The 20,257-nt window shown below is 39.6% G+C and overlaps 1 pseudogene; it reads left to right on the forward strand.

Moving 5' to 3' along the window:
* Nucleotides 1-19,682: 19,682 nt before the first annotated feature.
* LOC122218863 lies at nucleotides 19,683-19,789 on the forward strand (annotated as a pseudogene).
* Nucleotides 19,790-20,257: the final 468 nt, after the last annotated feature.

Raw genomic sequence — 20,257 nt, forward strand, 5'->3', positions numbered from 1 at the left:
TGCTGACAGCTCAGAACCTGGAGCCTGCCTCCCATTCTGTGTGTATGTCTCTCTCTCTCTCTCTCTCTGCCTCTACCCCACTCATACTGTGTGTGTGTGTGTGTGTGTGTGTGTGTGTGTGTGTGTGTCTCAAAAATATATTCTATTAACTCATTTAACAAAGATTCTATTAACTCATTTAACACTCCAGGCAAAATCCTTACTCTCCTTATATTTCCTCCAAGGAAGGTGACTAAGGAATGCTGAATGTTTATACCAAAGTTTACCCAACAAAGTCCCAGTGCAGGCAACTCAGTGTAAGGATGGCTTTTTCTACCCACCCACACACAGGTGCTGACTGCCTTCAATCCCTAATAATTTCTGCTGCTCATGACCAAACTCCATGAACTGGTTTGGGTTTTTTGTTCTTGGGTTTTTGTTTTTTTTTTTTTCACTATTGTGGAGGAATTACTGTCCCCCAACGGCATGGTCGAATGATAATAACATGGGATTTGTAGTTTTAGGTTGAGTGTCCTTCTGTGTTTCCGCTTTCTCATCAGTAAAATGGATCATTTTTAGGGTCAAACATGATTATGAGCCTGAAACTACTTTTTTAACCACAAAGCTCTGTGCAGAGATCAGATGGCAAGTTGGTGCAAGTGCAAAAGCTCTCCATTGTTTTCTTGCCTAAAACACACAAGAGCCAAGATAGGCTCGCCTTTGCAAGTGATGAGGAGAAGGAGAGAAGGGAAGAATGGGTGAATGGTTCCAACGTTCCCTTTCACTCCCTTCCTTGCACTCACCTCACCTCTCCCCTCTCCTGCAGCCCTTGAGCCGCTTTCAATCAAACCTAAGTAGGACCCTTCTCCCTTTCATGCATTTGGGACTCCTTCACTTACTTCATTCGTTTCCTGAGCCTGCCTTAACAAATGATCACAGACTTAGTGATTTAAAACAATAAAAATTTATTTTCTCAGTCTTGGAGGCCAGAAGTCTGAAGCGAAGGTGTCTGAAGGGCCAAGCTCCTTCCACTGGCTCTAGGGGATGATCTTTCCTCATTTCCTCTAGCTTCTGGTGGCTCCCAGCGTTTGCTGGTTTGTGGCAGCACGACTACACTCATAGCCTCTGTCTACACATGGCCTTCTTCCTAAATCTCTTCTTGCCTTCTCCTCTGTGATAAAGACACTTGTCATCCTGGATTTAGGACCCCACCCTAATCCAGGGTGATCTCATCTCCGAGATACTTCATGTAATTATACTCAATCGGCAAAGACCTTCTTTCTAAACAAGGTCACATTCACAGGTTAGGACTTGGGTATGTCTTTGGGGAGGCTACACTTCAATTCATGACACTTATCATCTCTGTAAACTGGGGATAATGACACCCATTTGGAGAGGTTGGTATTGGGATTTGAGATTGTATTTTTAAAATTTAGCCAATAGTAAAATGCTCAATAATGAGGTTTTTCAGGACAATCCTATTTTTCACCTTTTGTCCTGGCACATATTTTAATAATGCTTCCTCTTACTCTCAAAAATATCCTGGCTTGAATGGTAAATCACATGGTTTCCTTTACATAATTTCTAAGAGCCTTCCCAGTTCTAAAATATTAGATTCTTTGACAAAAATCACTGTCGTGTCCATGCTTGACCCCTTGTCAACAACGGAGGCCAAATGAAATTGTGCTGGTGGATGAAGAAAAGGGATTGCCATCTCATTCAGATTTTCTCACCTGTTAATGTGGGTAGAAATCCCTGGGGCTCTTGTTAAAATGTAGGTTCTTAGTCAGTAGGGTTGGGATGGGGCCTGAGATGCTGCATTTCAGTGTGTTCCTAGGTGATGGTAATGTTGTTGGCCTCAGACCACACTTGAGTGGCAAGCCCTTAGAGTATAGACAAAGGATGAGTTTCACATTTGACAGATAATAAAAGATTGCAAGGGTTCAGGTAAGTCTTTGGGATCCAACACAAAAAAGAATTGATTCTGGGGGCACCTGTGTGGCTCAGTTGGTTGAGCATCCAACTCTTGACTTCAGTTCTGGTCATGATCCCAGGGTCAGCTCGCTCTCTCTCTCTCTCTCTCTCTCTCAAATAAAATTTAAAAATACATATACATTAAAGAAAAAAAAGAATTGATTCTGAAGAGCTGGTCCTTATCTAAGAACTCCTTTTGTGATTTTGCATCTTCTTTATACCCTTGCTTTGACAGCAAATGGATAATGTGAACAGAGGAGTTTATGCTAAAAAACTTTGACCAGTTGTCAATACTCTCATGAATAGATGCCTACAGCAAATAAGATGCCATAGTTGAAGCCAAATGATGAACATTGATTTAATATAAGAGGTAGGATAGAACAGAGAAACCTGGGGATGAAGCAGATTGCTGAAGCATTTTATTAAACAGACAAGTTTTGTATTTCTCATCTCCAGTCAGTATGAGACTTCTCTTTTCTCAGATTTCACACCTTTCTTGGGCCTTCATCATCTCCTGCCTTGATTCATGTATTTGCTTTATTGTCCCACTGTAAACTGTTTCCTGTCAGGGATTTTTTCCTTCTTCTGTATTACTCCCTGCCCTCTGTTATCCACTCCTCCACCTGCACAGAATTTTATTTCATGGCACACTGTTAGTCAATGCCAGCAGTGTGACCCTAATGGTCACAAAGTTCAAATATCTTTGGCTAGTTCTTGAAGCACTCTAACTTTAACTCCCATTATGTTCTAACAAAACTTTCTCATCTTCCTCTGGTTTCTGCAGGGTTGCTTCTTCTCTGGGTCTTTGATCACATCACAGTTCCCCCTCCCTGTGCCCCCCACCAATATCCCTGTCCAACTCCCACCCCACACCCCTCTTCTGATCTCTCATCCAAATCCCTCACTTCATAGGTTAGGGATCCAACATGGGGATCCCACCAGTTTCTGAGTATTCTATTGCAATTATGCATTTCAAAACTGGGGAAATACCCACAGGATGGATTTGAGGACTTATTGGGCTCACTGTTTGATGGACCTGCCCTAAAACTCCATCATTCACCTGACCTCCATAAACTCCTACTTTCACTGATAAACCAAAGTAATGTTGTAGGTCTCCAGGAGTTAGTGTCAATTCAGAAACAGCCTCCAGTATTCCCTGGGAGTCTGATTACTACCCTTTTTTCAATGGACAATCACCATGATAAATGGCCATAGGTCTTTTGGGGGAAGACAGATGAACAGTTTAACACTTGTCAGTCTTTAAGGGGACTCAGTCTCCCCTTCTTTGAAGTGATTCAGTGTCTGTAATCTGGCTCAAGTTGAGGAATTCATTGAGGGACTAAGATTATCTCTCTGTGATTCAAAGTAGACTTCTATTGACTAAACCTAGAACATCTTCCACTTCTACAGAATACAAGTGAGAATCCAGTAGAAAGCCCATCTGGTTTTTTTTGTTTTCATTTTTGTTTTTTTTTTTTTTTTTTTGGTCAACTGGTCAACACCAGAGGTTTACTAGATTCAAACTATTCTGATAACTACTCTGATTTTGCTCCCACTATAGTCATCATACTCACCATCTGTGGCAATTAAGTGCAGCCACTTGGCCCCTGTGTTCCTAGTGTCCCATGATCCCCATTATACTTATGGACCCCAGTTCCCACTGTAAATTCTAACCTACAGAGAAAAGCAACCACCAACCTCTTTGAGAATGCTGGGGACCCCTTTCACAAATTTATTTCTCCCAGTTGAAGTGAGGGGTACATCTTTGGATCTTCCTAAGATGAGTGACCTTACATGACAAATCTGCTCTAACATTCCAATCTCCCTAAGCCTTTGGATACTTTCCTCATACTACACCAAGGTAGTTCTGCCTTTTCAACTTCTTTCATGGAGACCATCTTTGGATTCATGTTTCAAGCCACCAATCATACTGTTAGAGTCCTTTCTGACCCCTTGAGCTGAAACACCAAATCTGTAATTTCTGCTTAGCGGGCTCATTTCAATAGATTTCACCTGATCCATACTCTTATATTCCTTCCTTATATTCCTTATATAAATATAAATTCCTTATGTTTATATTCCTTCCGCCATATTCTTACACCCTTAATATCCATTCCCACACATAGTCCACAGATTTCTGCCCATCTAAGTTTTAAAACTCATGAAGTTCTTTTGGAGTATAGCACATTTCCTCATGGCATATACTTTGTACTTTACCTTCCAGGGCTGCTAAGACTTGAGTGTAGTTACAGGTCTAGAAGCCAAGAGTGATGGAGAGTCATCATTGTCTTTCAAGGCAAGTACCTCAGGGGAGGCCATTACAGGTCCTTCAGGCAAAGGAGGACTGAGTTCTTCAGGCAGAGGTAGAAAACTGCTTCCTCTGGCAAAGATGACTCAGCAGAATTTAAGGGCTCAATGTCTCCTGGCTTTGTCAAATATGCCCATATATCCACTTGTCAGTTTTCAGGATCCTGTTTGTTCCCAATCAATGCCATAGCTTTCATGTTGCAATTCAGTCACTCACAGAATGAGGCTCTAGGTTTGCTTTTCAGACATATTGGCCCATGGGTCAGAAGGTTAGGGTTCCTTTCAGGGCACATACAGAAGAAGCTGTCAGGTCATCTATTTGGAGTGCCACCCAAGAATTTGAAACCCTAAGCTCACCCTTTTCTTTCCCTACTACTCAAGTATAGTTAGGAACGAATACCAACCTCATAATATTCCTTAGTTTAACTAAAATGATCGAAAATAGTCAATATAGGGTCACCCAAAATCTTGCCTTCTATTAATATTGATTAGGAATATCCCATGGCCATATTTTGCATGTCTCCTACCGTATCTTGAGGTGGACCACCAGTGTCCTCTTTATCCTTGAAAATAGAGGCATTGGTGCATTTAAATCTAATCAGATTAGAAAAACTACTCCAGAAACTCATCCTTAAGATTCTGAATGAGTAAGTCGTGGGAATAAAAGGCATGGCATAGGAATATAGTCAATGATATTGTAATAGCCTTGTGTGGTGACAGATGATAGTTACACTTGTGGGAAGCCACAGCATAATGTATAGACTTGTCAAATCACTATGTTATACACCTGAAATTAATGTAACATTGTGAGTCAACTCTACTCAAATTAAAAAAAAAAAAAATTTAAAAACCATCTATCACACTTATGTGAAAATAAGGGGAAAAAGGAAAACTAATGCCTTACTATTACCATAAAAATAGTTGTGACTTCATGTACCCCTGACAGCCTCTCAAGGACCTCCAGGAGTCCCTGGGCTATGCTTTGCAAACTACTGAAGTATACACAAGTATTTGTCCAACAAAAAAATAATAGTGCATAGAGGTACATTATTTATGCCAGAGTTGCCTAATACCTCATGCCTCATTTTTACTTATGTGAATTAAATTATATGACTAAAAAATGAAAAGAGAAAAAAATTAAATAATGGCCAGTCCACTCAGGTAGCATTTTGAGATGGGGAGCATAAATCTTTTCCTTCTCAAGGTGTCAGTTCCTGGATGGGGGATGAGGGTCTCTCAAAGTGTGAACATTTCCCTTGCTGGGTATGATTCTAGTGTTAAAAACTAGAATGCACATTTTTCAAACTGCTTAGCCCTAAAAGCCAAGCAATTTCTTCATCTGGGCTCAGTCCAAGGAACAATGAATCTATTCCAATATTGGAAGGAAAACTGACATGGTAAGAGGTAGTCTCTCAGTTTCCATGATGGAGAATTTCTAGTGAACTCTTCAAGGATGATTTTGACATACTCAACTTCTTTTCTTTTTTCTTTTTTAAATGTTTATTTATTTATTTTGAGAGAGAGGGAGAGCACATATGAGAGAGAGGGGCAGAGGGACAGAGGGAGAGAGAGAATCCTAAGCAGGATCTGCCCTGTTAGCCCAGAGCCTGACTTGGGGCTTCATCTCATGAACTGTGAGATCATGATCTGAGCCAAACTCGAGAGCTGGACACTTACCTGACTGAGCCACCCAGGTGCCCCTCAACTTTTTCTTTTGTGGGTGGGCTAAGAAACTAACTCTTGGATCTAGAATGTGACCCCACAGATTATAATCTACAATCTGATTGGGAACCACTATCATAGGACCTGATAGCTGAACCTACTATGTTTAGTCTCCAAATGTAGGAGCAACAACTAGCAGTTAAAATTTTTCATGCCATGGAAAACTGTTATGATATAGTGATATACTTAATGCACGTTTGCTGAATTGAACAGAATGTCCCAAAAGGGCAAGAATGTAGCTTCAAGGAGAATGTACATAGGGAGAAGGGAAGTCTCTGCCTAAAAAGTCCAAGCTCCCCTTTTCCCAAGCCATTTATTCATTGATTTTATGTAAATTAGCCATCAGAAATTACAGCGCCTTTATAAGACCCATTCAATGCTTTTTTAGAAAATTTGAATTGATAATCCACGTATTAAAATATTCACACTAAAATTAAAATTTCTAGACTCTTATAATCAGGCAACACTGAGCATGCTTCCTATAGGCAGAACCTCTCCATCTTCATCCCTCTCATGATCTTTTGTCATAGAATGCCATTGATGTGTTTCTTATAGTAGAACAATGACTTGTACTTTGTACCTAGGGAGTTAGCAAAATTTTTCTTAACCTCAGCCTATTTCTTCATTTTCATTACCTACCCAGCCTCTTCCAGTAGGTATTTGAATTTGAAAGTAGATAAACCTCAGTTAGCCCCGTTAGTCAGAATTTCTTCCACAGGGAATTTTATTACCCCATTGCTAGCAAAGCTTTAGAGTTTCAGTACTCCTAAGAGCTGGATATCATGAAGAAATAACTTTCTTTTTATTTTCTTTTTCTTTCCTTCTTTTGTTATTTCCTTCCCTCTTTTAAATTTTTGTTGTTATTGCTGTTGTTGTTGTTCAAAGATTAGAGATCTTTGTTCAAGATTAGAGAAGGAGGGGGTCACCTGGGTGGCTCAGCTGGTTAAGTGTTGACTTCGGCTCAGGTCATGATCTTGCTGTTTGTGGGTTCAAGCCCCGCATCGGGCTCAGCACTGACTGTTCAGAGCCTGGAGCCTGCTTTTGATTCTGTGTCTCCCTCTCTCTCTGCCCCTCCCCAACTTGTGCTCTGTGTCTCTCTCAAAAATAAATAAACATTAAAAATACATTTTTTTAATTAAAAAAGAAAAAGATTAGAGAAGGACTTTGATGGTCAAGTGCCCTGTGTCCCCAAGAGACAGAAGACCCCACTCTAGAATCTGGCCAACATTTTTATTATCTTCCAATTTTATTCTCCTTTGTCATCATCTCTCTTCCTTTCCCCAGAAATTTAGGGAGAGATGATGACAAAGGAGTATAAAATTGGGGAATAATAAACATTTTGGCAAAAGTTTCCATTAAGGAACTGGTCACTTAGGGAAGATCTTCTTCCTCAGGCAGCTGTAATCACTTTATACCCAGTAATATCCACATTTACATAATTTACCAATATTCCAGGGGCACCTGGGTGGTTCATTCGGCTAAGCATCTGACTCTTGATTTCAGCTCAGGTCATGATCTCACGGTTTCATGAGTTTGAGCTGCACACTGGGCTCTGCACACTGACCTTGAGGAGCCTGTTTGGGATTCTCTGTCTCTTTCCCTCTCTGCCCCTCTCCTTCTCACACTCTCTCTGTCTCTCTCTCAAAAAAAATTTTTTTACCAATATTCCCAAAATATTTCCCCAATTTTGGAAGAATCAAGACATTATTATAATAACCAGTAAAACCTTTAAAAGATTTTGTTTATTTTTCTTTAACAGATTTTAAAAATTGACTTTATATTCAAAATTTCTGGATAATAGCAACAATTTGATGAGATGCTAATACTACATCTAGCCATCTGAACTTACCTGAGAGTAAGTAAAATCCTCATCTCTCCGGTGAAGTATTATACCATATCTGCACACACACGTGCACATACATAGTTGCATGTACATAGGTCTTGGTGGTTTGGTGAGTATAGGCATGATTTCATGATTTACCGTTCTCTGATGACGTAGTCAGGGACTGAAATTCATTCATGACTGGAAAACTTGTCATGGAGATTGATTTTCTGTCTTTTGTCCTTAAAATATTCACATTTCAGGGAAAATTAAGAACTTACAGATAAAAATTTTCAAAGACCAAATGCAGTTCTAAATTATATATTTGGACAAGTGGTAATAAATAGAAACTGGTATTTTAAATATTATTTAGATGCATACCTTCCCTTTTCTAGGGCGGAATAAAAATAAGTAGATTAGTAGTTAAGAAGAACAGTCAAATTTATCCCAGGATTAGTCCTAGAGTCTTTCATTCTGCAAGTTCATAAGTTAAAAACGTTTTCAAATCACGAGAGTTGCCTTTAATTAATGGCTTGTTGTCGCCGCCCTATAATATATAGTGCTAAAGTTCACTTCTGCATTTTGAGCAGAAAGCAACTAGCTGACAACAATTAAAAAGAAAATAATTTGCTGACTAATTAGTAGCTTCAAATGCACTCTGACCTCTTAAAAATAAAATCTCTTCAACTATCGTGATGACTGTTATAACACACTCCTGTTATTTATAATACTTCACCCATTTCTCTTTATTTGTCTCCTCCTGGTGTCTCCTCCCTGAAGTTGGAGGAAAACCACTCTTGTCATCAAAACAGAGTTTAGTTGAGCAAAGCTTAAAATGAGGTAATGATGCCAAGCACATTCCAGTGTGATTTCTATGCTTCAATTATTTCCACCATTCTTTTTTGTTATTTTAACAAATGAAAACTTTTTTTGTTTTACTTACTTTAAAGCTATCAGGTATTGCTTTCACTAGAAAATGACTAACAATGTTTTGGGCAGGACCTCAACATCAATGCAAAGAAAACTGGTTAACCCAACATCGTCCATGAATAAGTCAGGTGAAGACAATCATCCCTCCAGTTCCTCTCAAAATGGGGTTCCTGGAGCCACAGGGACACAGACATAGTCTGGGGGATCCATAAGTCTTCTGTGAGTAAGTAGTGACCATCTACTCTTTCAATTCAGTATTTCTTAACTTAGAGCATACAAACACATTAGAGATCTGAGAATAGTCTGGTTTGAGCATCCCAGGAAGATGGTGATATGATTTTGAATCTGATGAACTTAAATCTGTAGGAAATGTTCTTTCTTTGGAACCACGAAAATCCCAGCCTATGGCTCTGTTTCTAAAGACCTTAAAAAACAGATGGTTCATCCACACGTTGGTGTTGAATGAATTAAGGAAAACATCAGCTTCTTCACTGTTGACTAAAGTCTCAGCCTCAAACTCTCCTATTGACCTGCCTTTACAAAAGTATGTTGGGGGCATTTTCTTGGTGACTCCTACCTGGAAAATACCATGACTCAATCTCCCCAGCACTCCTAAAGCCAAATGCAAATGACTCCACAGCAGAGATTTTGCAAGATTGCCTAGGAATGAACTACCCTGAGGAGGCAGGTTCTTCCCGTAAAATTCCTCTGGGATTAGAGAGGGTGAAACAGAATATCAAAAATGGGGACTCACAACTACCTTAGTGTAATCATCTCCACTTGAGATAGCTAAAATAGCCCTTGGGTTTAAGATCTAAAACTTGGTTTAGTCAAGCTTTTGTGGCCGATTCATAATAATCAAATTCAGAGGAGACTGAGTTATGAATCATGGTGCTTAATACCATATATATGGTGCTGTATATATTTTTCTAGTAGCCAGAACATCTTCAAAATATAGTACCTCCTCCTTCACTCTGTCAAAGGGATGAAAGGCAAAATTCACAAGCAAAAGAAATGAGAGCAGGAGAGTTGTAGTTAGTGTCGAGGGTTCTTTCATCCATGGCCCAATTCTACCCGGACTCTCATCTTCTTTAAATGGGTTTCTTGATTGTCAGTGAAGTCATGGTTCCTTTTGGGTTAGTCATATTCTGGTGGTTCTTCTGGGAAATGTACTCTAGTCACTTTCATGGGTGTTTCCCACATCTCTTCCACAACACATTTGCCAGTTTTTTCTGATTTTTTTTTTTTGCTACAAATGACTCATTATGCATAGTTGCATTCATCCTCTTAAATAAGTAATCCTTAAGAAATAAAGAAATTAAAAGTGATGAACAATAAATGTATAAATAATAAATGTATACCTTATTTTAATTCTCAATGGATGTTCTTATTTCCAAATTCTGGTGATCCAAGGATATCTTACTCCATTCTCTATATAATGACTTTTTTTAGTAACTCCTAATGAAAAAGTCCATTCATTCAATAAGTAAATATGGAGGACATACTATTTGTAAACCAGATATTGTGATAATCTCAGAGGTTTAAAGAAAAATAAAATTGTCCAGTGCATGTGAAGAAATTAAGCAAGAGGGTTCATAAATACAGAATAATCTAGAATGAATCCACTTTTACCCCTTCTAATACATTTTCCACTATGCTATTTGAGCAGTCATTTTGAAAGCAAGCATCAGCATGTTTTAGCTTATTTGGTCTTACAGCCATGTATAAGATATCAACAATCCAGCATAGATTGGGTTTTCCAAGCCCAGTCCTATTCCTCATTACTCTCTTCTAGTAGAGGTAAGGACCCTGGGTTCTTTGCACTAATGCAAGAGCTCTGGAGCTCTACAAGCAATTCTTAAATAATCCCACATCTGCCTCCCCAAGGATAAGCCTCCTTTGCTGTATGTAGCAGGAACCGTAGGCATAAATAAAGCCAAGAAACATTTCCCACCACAGAAGCAACTGAGTCCCAGTGTAGTAATAATTCAAGCTGTGAAAATTAACAAAAGGAAACCTCACTAAAATAGAGTCAGGAGGCCAGAAGGGGGAGCTCTCATGCTGTGACACTCAACATCAATTAACTCAAGAATTGCCAATTAATTAGCTATAGACCCCCAACAGAGGAACCGTCAACAGAAGAGAATCATCAGTTATAGGCCCCAACAGGAAAAGATGTACATTGCATCTCCGACATAAGAAATCAACTTACCCCAGCCACTCATCCAGATAAGAAACCATCATCATCCTGAACTCTTGCTTTTCTCCAATGGACTTTCATTCAGAACCACCCCTCCCAACATCCTCCTTCTTCTCCACAAAATAACATTTCTCTCTTTTGTTTGTTGGACTTGCCTATGGTTTTTGCTGTAGCTTGTTTGCCCCAAATTTCAATCCTCTGCTATTCCCAAATAAACCCATTTTTGCTGGTAAAATAAAGGTTTTAACTTTAAGGTCAACAAAGCATGTACAACTATTTACAATCCAAACATGGCATTGATTAAGACTTAATGTCCAAAACATCTCTATTCCTATTTTCCTTTCAGGTTTCTCCTAAAAACAAAGCGTAAGCACTTGCTTTACGTTTGTATAATTAAAGAGTCTATTTACAGTTGACTCAAAATAAGATTGCATAATGTATTCTAATTTTCTCTCTCAGCTGAGGTAACGCTTTCCTCAGGTTTCAGTCCTGTCTTCCACACCTGGTGTTCCTTTCCACCCCTTCCTCCCTGGCGGTGTTTAGGTCCTTAAACAGACATTTCCTGATCCCAACACTGGGGGGGGGGGGGGGGGAGGTTAGGTACCTTAATTATCCTTGCTTCTAGCTTTCTATCTTTCCTACAAAGTGTTTATCAGCATTATGTAATTATGTCATCACATAAGAGATTATGTCTTTAATGTTTTTGTCTCACATTAGATTATAAATTCCATTAAGGCAGGCACTGACTAGCCTGATTTAAAGTACATATTCACGAGTTGTGAATTCATGAATATGAGGAAAGTATAAGGCCAGGATTCCTGTCTTCTAAGAATTTAGAATAATATTGAGGGGGGAAAAATCCAAGAAACACCTACTATATCCAGAAGTTAAAAAAATTAAGAAGCAGGGGCTCCTGGGTGGCTCAGTCGGTTAAGCAGCCATCTCTTGATTTTGGCTCAGGTCATGATCTCACCACTTGTGGGTTTGACTCTAAATCTCTATTCATATGAAGCTCACATTCTAACAAAATAATTGATGTTGGTTAGAAAAATTCCATAGTAGTAAAAATAACTTTGTACAATGGTGAAGGATTTAAGGAGAAAGTGGAACTCTACCAGGCGAGATGCAGATTTGTAGAAAAGAAAGAAGGAATGAAAGGTCTGAATGCTTGTGTCTCCCCCTTCCCCATTCATATTTTAAAATCCTAAGCCCCAGGTGATGGTTGTAAGAGGTGGGGCCTTTGGATGCTAATTAAGTCAGGAGGGCAAAGCCCTCAAGATTGGACTTAGCGCCCTTGTAAAAGAGACCCCAGAAAGTCAACTGCCATTGAGGCTACTATGAGAAACCCTCATCAAACACCAAATATGCCAGCACCATGATCTTGGACTTTTCTAGCCTCCAGAACTGTGAACAATAAGTGTTTGCTGTGAATAGACCACCTAGTTCATGATATTTTTGTTGGAGCAGCCCAAAGAGACAAAGACAGAGCTATAAGAAAGTAAAATTCAGTAGAGAAAGCATGATTTTAGTGGGGAGGGGGGAAAAGGCTTAGGACAGTGGAAGATTAGGTGGATCAGACAGTGATTTAGCAGCAAAGCAATCTGCTATTTTAGGAAATGCATTAATTTGCTTCAGCTGCCTTAACAAAGTACCACAAACTGGGTGACTTCACAGAAAGTCATTGTCTCACAGTCCTGGAGGCTGAAGTCCACGCTCGGGAGGGCAGGAATGGATTTCTGAGGGCTGGGAGGAAGAATCTGCTTCTTTCCTCTCTCCTAGCTTCTTATGGTTTGCCTGCAGTCTGGCATTCCTTGGCTTGTAGACACATCACAACATCTCTGCCCTCACGTTCACATGGTGTTCTCCCTGCATGCACCTCTGTCTCTTTACATGGTGGTCTTGTTACAAGAATACCAGTCATACTGGAGTAGGGGCCCACCCTATGATGTAAGCAATGTCCTTATCTCTAAAAGTTGGTAATAAAAGCATTTACAATCTTCTGTAAAGTAGTGGTTTACAACCCTGACAGCTATCATAACTGCATTTTTCAGAAATGACAATAGCTGGGCCCTACCAGCCTTCCTAGCATTCTCGGAGGATTTTCCAAAGTCTAATGGCCTTATATGTGAGGGTACCTCTTCTCTCTCAATCACCTCTTCATTCTTTTTGGTCTAGTAAGAAGGGTATAGATAGCACTGGGAATCGGGACCCCAAAGTTCCGGTTCCGACTCTGCTTCAGATTAGTATTTATAGTTCGTTGCAGCATTATTAATTAATAGTTAAGATATGGAAATAACCTAATTATCCATCAAAGGGTGATTGGATAAAGAAAATGTGAAATGTATAGGAATATTATTCACCTTTTTAAAAAGGAGGAAATCCTGCCATTTGTGACAACATGGACGAAACTGAAAAACACCATGGCAAGTGAGATAAGCCAGACATAGAAAGACAAATACTTCATGATCTAAATAACCATAATCATAGAGACACAGAGTACAATGGTGATAGACAGGGGTTAGGGAGTGGAGAAGATGGGGAGATGTTGATCAAAGAGTACAAACTTATAGTTATTCAAGCTGAGTAAGGTCTGTGGATCTAACATACAGCACAGTGACTATAGTTAATAATGCTGTATTGTATACTTCAAAATTTGCTAAGAAGGTAAATCCTAACTATTCTCACCACACACACGAAAAAGGTAACTATGCGGGGTGATGGACATGTTAACCAGCCTGATTGTGGTGATCATTTCACAAAGTGTACAGATATCAAAACGTCAAGTTACATACCTTAAATATATACAATATCTTTCTGTCAATTATACTCCAATAAAGCTAAAAAGAGAATGAATCTAAATAAATATTAACCATATAAAATAGTTTGTAGAAAATAACTATTTATGAATTTGGATGATTTGATTAATTGCTCTGGGCTTTTAGTTTCTGCATCAATAAAATGAGAAGGGACTAAATAATCTCTGAAGTTCCCTTTAATACTTGTATTATTTGAGGGGCGCCTGGGTGGCGCAGTCGGTTAAGCGTCCGACTTCAGCCAGGTCACGATCTCACGGTCCGTGAGTTCGAGCCCCGCGTCAGGCTCTGAGCTGATGGCTCGGAGCCTGGAGCCTGTTTCCGATTCTGTGTCTCCCTCTCTCTCTGACCCTACCCCGTTCATGCTCTGTCTCTCTCTGTCCCAAAAATAAATTAAAAAAAAAAAAAAAAATACTTGTATTATTTGATGCTTGCAACCAAGGAGAATGTTTAGTAAATCTGCATGAAATAAATAAGGTGAAGTGCTTTAGAACATGCCAACCCAAAATATACTGCTTTAGCATATTGATTATTTTGAGCTGAAGACATCTGAAAAACAGCAGAGGCAGAAAGAGCACTCGAACCTACTCTTTCTACCAAAAAATAGGTCATAAAATTTCTCATGAGAGGGGCGCCTGGGTGGCTCAGTTGGTTGAGCGTCAAACTTTTTTTTTTTTTTTTTACTTGAGCATTCAACTCTTTTTTTTTTAAGTTTTATTTATTTATTAGAGATGGAGAGAGCACAGGTGCAGCAGGGGCAGAGAGAGAGAGAGAGGGAGAGACAGAATCAGAAGCAGGCTCCAAGCTGTCAGCACGGAGCCCAACACAGGGCTTGAACTCACAAACCGTGATCATGACCCGAGCTGAAGTCAGACACTTAACCTACTGAGCCACTCAGGCACCCCTGAGCATTCAACTCTTAATTGGAGTGTCCAACTCTCACCCTGGGGTTATGATCCCAGGGTAGTGGATTGAGCCCATGTCAGGCTCCACACTGCTTAAGATTTGCTCTCTCTCTCCCTCACTCCCTCTCCCCCACTCATGCTCTTGCTATCTCTCACTCTAAAATTAAAAAAAAAAAAAAATTTTTTTTTTTTTTTAAATTTCTCATGGGAAAAAGGGCCTCCTTGACCAGGAAGAGAACGAACTTTTTTCATTGATTTTTCTCCATTGTTTTTCTATTTTCTATTTCATTTATTGCTCTAGTTTTTATTATTTCATTCTTTCTACTAGCTTTGGGTTTAGTGTGTTCTTCTTCCTCTACTTCTTTAAGTTGTGAATTAGGTTGTTGATTTCAGATCCTTCTTGTCTTTGAATGTAAGTATTTATAGCTATAAATTTCCCCCTTAGCACTATTTTCAATGTGACCCATAGCGATGTTATGTTATGTTTTCATTTTCTTTTTTTTAACACTGATTTATTTTTTGAGAGACAGAGAGAGACAGAGCACGAGCAGGGGAGAGGCAGAGAGAGAGGGAGACACAGAATCTGAAGCAGGATCCAGACTCTGAGCTGTCAGCACAGAGCCCGACGTGGGGTTCAAACCACGAGATTATGATCTGAGCTGAAGTCAGACTGAACCACCCAGTCGCCCCTCATTTTTTTTTTAATGTTTATTTGGTGGGGGGGAGGGGCAGAGAGAGAGGGAGAGAGAATCCCAAGCAGGATCCCCACAGCCAGCACACAGCCTGACACAGGGCTTCATCCCACGAACCTGTGAGACCATGACCTGAGCCAAAATCAAGAGTCAGACACTTAACTGACAGAGCCATCCAGGCAGCCCCATGTTTTCATTGTCATCTCTAAGTATTTTCTAATTTCCCTTGTGATATCTTTCTCTGATTCATTGATTGTTTAAAAGCACGCTGTTTGGGGCGCCTGGGTGGCTTGGTCGGTTACGCGGCCGACTTCGCTCAGGTCATGATCTCGCGGTCCGTGAGTTCGAGCCCCGCGTCAGGCTCTGTGCTGACTGCTAAGAGCCTGGAGCCTGTTTCAGATTCTGTGTCTCCCTCTCTCTCTGCCCCTCCCCTGTTCATGCTCTGTCTCTCTCTGTCTCAAAAATAAATAAACGTTAAAAAAAAATAAAAGCATGCTCTTTAATTTCCATAATTTTGTGAATTTTCGACTTTTCCTTCTGTTATGAATGTCTCTAACTGCATCCCACTGTGGTTGGAGAAGATACGTTGGTATTTACCTTTTTAAATCTCTTGATTTTTAAGTGTGGCCTAACACATGGTCTTTCCTGGAAAATGTCCCGTGTGCACTTGAGCAGAATGTGCACACTGTAGTTACTGGGTGAAGCGTTCTGTACATGTCTGCTGGATCTACTTGGTTTATTGTGTGGTTTAAATCCTCTATTACCTCACTTATCTTTCGTCTGGCTGTTTCATCCATTATTGTGAGAGGGTGTTGAAGTCTCCAGCTATTATTGTAGAACTGTCGATTTTTCAGCAGTTAATTTCTTGAATTAAAAAATTCAACTCTATCTGTTTTTGCTTCTTGTGTTTTGCTGGTCTGTCATTGGGTATGTAAACGTTTATAATTGTTATATCTTCCTGCTGTGTTGAATTTCAATTCATATATGGGATTCTTCCTTGACTGTTGTAAACTTTTTTGATTTAAAGTCTATTTTGTCTGGTATTTACACAGCCACCCCTGCTCTCTTTTGGTAACTATTTGCATCGAATATCTTTTTTCCCTCCTAGCTCCTGCAAGCTGTGTGTAAGCTGCTCCAGGAACATATGTCTATCTGGCTACTATGGGGCTGGGAATGGGACAGGGTAGCTGCCACTGTGCTAAGAGCCGAAATTGACTGATTACTCCAGGTAGATGCTATCAGAACTGAATTAAATTGTAGGACATCTGGCTGGTTTCAGAGAATTGCCTGATATGTGGAAAATCCACACACCTGGTAACAAAAGCATTACGTATCAATAGTGAGAGTAAATGAGAAACACACAGGATGAGTGTATTTTACCTATCCATGTGAGTGTTATGGGTTGAATTTTGTCCCCCAAATTCATGTGTTAAAGTCCTAAGCCCCAGTATCTCAAAATGTGACTATATTTTGAAATAGGGAATTTAAAGAGGTAATTAAGGTTAAATGGGGTCATCAGGATAGACCTTAACCTAATATGAAAAGGAAATTTAAATGCAGACACACACAGAGGAAGGACCAGGTGAAGACACAGGGAGAGGGTGGCCATCTGCAAACCAAGGAGAGAGGCCTCAGATGAAACCAATCTTACCAACACCTTGATCTTAGACTTCCAGCCTCCAGAATTGTGAGGAAATATATTTCTGTGTTTAAGCCACCAAGTCTAGTATTTTCTTCTGGCAGGCCCTAACAAACCAGCACTGTAAGCACAGACCATTTTGAAAATTTGGGAAACAGTCATAGAAAATAGCATAATTATGGCAAAATTCTTTGAGCCTACCAATAAAATTCAACAATATATTGTAAGCTAATAACAGTCTATACTTGCGTGTGATTAAAACTTTTTTCTGATACATTGTTTAGATATTTTATAATTCCATTTCCATATTGTACTGTATTCTATGTAGTGACTTTATCTAAAGAAAATTTAGTGTAGGGGGTGCCTGAGTGGCTCAGCCCGTTAAGCGTCTGACTTCAGCTCAGGTCATGATCTCACAGTTCATGGGTTTGAGCCCCGGGTCGAGCTCTGCGCTGACAGCTCGGAGCCTGGAGCCTGCTTTGGGTCTCTCTCTTCTGCCCCTCCCCACCTCTCAAAAATAAATAAACATTAAAAATTTTTAAACAAAGAAAAGAAAATTTAGTGTATATTCAGAATGGAATATTATTCAGCCATAAAAAAGCAAATGAAGTTCCACCATTTGCAGCAATATGGATTAATCTTGAGGGCATTATGCTAAGCGAAACAAGTCAGACAGAGAAAGATAAATGCCGTCTGATCTCACTTTTTGGAGCACCTAGAAACGTTGAGCTCATAGAAACAGAAAATAGAATGGTGGTTGCTGGGCCTGGGCAGTGGGGGAAATGGGGTGATGTCAGTCAAAGGGTTTCACAGTTATAAGATGAATAAATTCTAGGAATCTCATGTATGACATCATGACTATAGTTAACAATACTGTATTGAATACTTGAGACTTGCTAAGAGAGAAGATCTTAAATGTTCTCACCACACACACATACAAAAAGTCAAATATGTGAGGTTACGGATGTGTTAATTAACTTTATTGTGGTAATCATTTTACAATATACATGTACATGAAATCACATTATATACCTTAAATTTATACAATTATATTTTCGATTATACTTCAGTAAAGCTGGGGACAAAAAGAATGACTTTGTTTTGACCTGTAATTGTCAACATGAATATTTACATTGGATCACTGATGGGAATTTTAAAATAAAAAAGATTGGGGTGCCTGGGGCACCCCAGTGACTCGACTGGATAAACGACCAACTCTTGATCTCAGCTCAGGTCATGATCTCACAGTTCGTGAGTTCGAGCCCCACATCAGGCTCTGTGCTGACAGTGCAGAGCCTGGTTCGGATTCTATCTCTCCCTCTGACCCTCCTCCATTCCCGCTGTCTCTCTCTCTCAAAATAAATAAATAAAAAATTTAAAAAAAAAGATTGGGGTGCTTGGGTGGCTCGGTTGGTTAAGTGTCCAACTCTTGATTGGCTCAGGTCATAATTTCGTGGTTCATGGATCGAGCCCCACGTTGGGCTCTGCATTGATAGCTTGGAGCCTGCTTGGGATTCTCTCTTTCCTCTCTCTTTCTGCCCCCTGTCCCTTGCACACATTTGTGTGTGCGTGCATGCTCTCTTTCTCTCTCTCTCAAAATAAATAAATTAACATTTTTTTAATAAAATAAAAAACACTGCCACAAATTGAAAATGGGATCTTTATGGCTCAGGAAGACCTTCGTGGGTGACATGAGAAGGCAAGCACTCTGTCCATTTGGATCCTGAGAAGTAGACACAAAGACAAGGTTAGATGTTCAAGAGCCATATTGGGGAAAATATCTGTGAATGATAGGGGAAAGACAGGTGAGTAAGGAGGGAGAGGCTTCACAATGTCATGCATGTCTGACACCTGGAAAAGGATAAAGGGAAGGAAGGAGAGTTGTAGAGGAGTCTCAGACTACAAGGCAAGCTAAAAAAATCTCCGCCAGGCTGATGGAGACTCTTTGAGCAAGTCCCCTGCTAAAGGAATGTGGTTTCTCATAAGGATGGGCCTTCATTATTACCTCCATCATGTGCACTGACTGTCTGGGAGCAGCCAGGGTGGGGGAGAGTGGCCACAGCTCTCATAGAAGCTGCAGGTGAAGGTTTTCAGCCAACTGTGGCCCCCAGTAGGTTCCCTGGAAGACCTGAGTGGAGCATATCCATGGCCATACATACTCAATTTCCTTTGAAGAAACTATAATTGGTGATAGGCTGTTAAGATAATTTATATTATCTTGGGGTACCTGTTAAGCAGTTAAGCATCTGACTCTTGGTTTTAGCTCAGGTCATGATCTTACAGTTCGTGAGTTTGAGCCCCACATCGGGCTCCACGTTGACAGAGTGAGCCTGCTTGGGATTCTCTCTCTCTCCTTCTCTCTTGCCCTTCCCCTGATCATTCTCTCTCCCTCTCTCTCTCTCTTTCTGTCTCTCTCCCTCTCTGTCTCTCAAAATAAACTTTTTTTAAAAAGATAAACTTATATCTTCCTTTATGATACTCATTTATTTTCAGGCATATTTATTCAAAATTTGGCCCTCATCATAATTGCAATCATTGCTTTCTATATTCTTTTTATGATCCTTTTTTTTGGTTATGATCCTTTTTATGGGAAAAATAGATATATAAAAATGTGAATAAAGAGGTAAAAAAAAAAAAGCATGGTTTTCCTTGAAATGATTTGAGTTTGCATTAACCAACCTCTTTTAAATGCCACAACTATTGCTTCTCGGCCTTTTGGCTTAGATCAAGTGTAGTATCTGTTCTTACAGGTTTAATAAAATGTTGCAACTATTTTTTCTCTACATTTTGTTTATTGAGACCCACTAATTAAAAGGCACAAACAGAGGGCATGTTTACATGGACATTATAACAAAACATACACATTAAAAGTGTAGGAATGTGTTGCCTTCCTGCCAAACAGAATGTTCCTAAGTTTTTATATGTACAGAGGTTGTACAACTTAATGTCCTAAAGTACAAAAGATAATTTATAAAGTTACTTTACACTAAGTACTATTTTATGTTTTACTATGTAGTTCAACCCCCTCAAACTGTTTTGTATAATGACACACAGATATCTGTCCATGATGTAGGAAGTCTGCCTCAGATGTAAGGTGTTTGATGCTTGAACTGACACAGTGGGGTATAAACTGAAGTCATCTAATTTGATTGTCAGTCCTGCCAACATTCTGCAAGATTAATACAACTAAATTTCATTTCCTTTAACTGCAAGATTAAAAAGTGGGGGGGAACCCCAAAAACATATTGTAACTTAAAAAAATCACAGCATCTTG

The sequence above is a fragment of the Panthera leo genome, chromosome B1 (genome assembly GCF_018350215.1).
Source record: "Panthera leo isolate Ple1 chromosome B1, P.leo_Ple1_pat1.1, whole genome shotgun sequence".
In the NCBI taxonomy this organism is placed as follows: Eukaryota; Metazoa; Chordata; class Mammalia; order Carnivora; family Felidae; genus Panthera; species Panthera leo.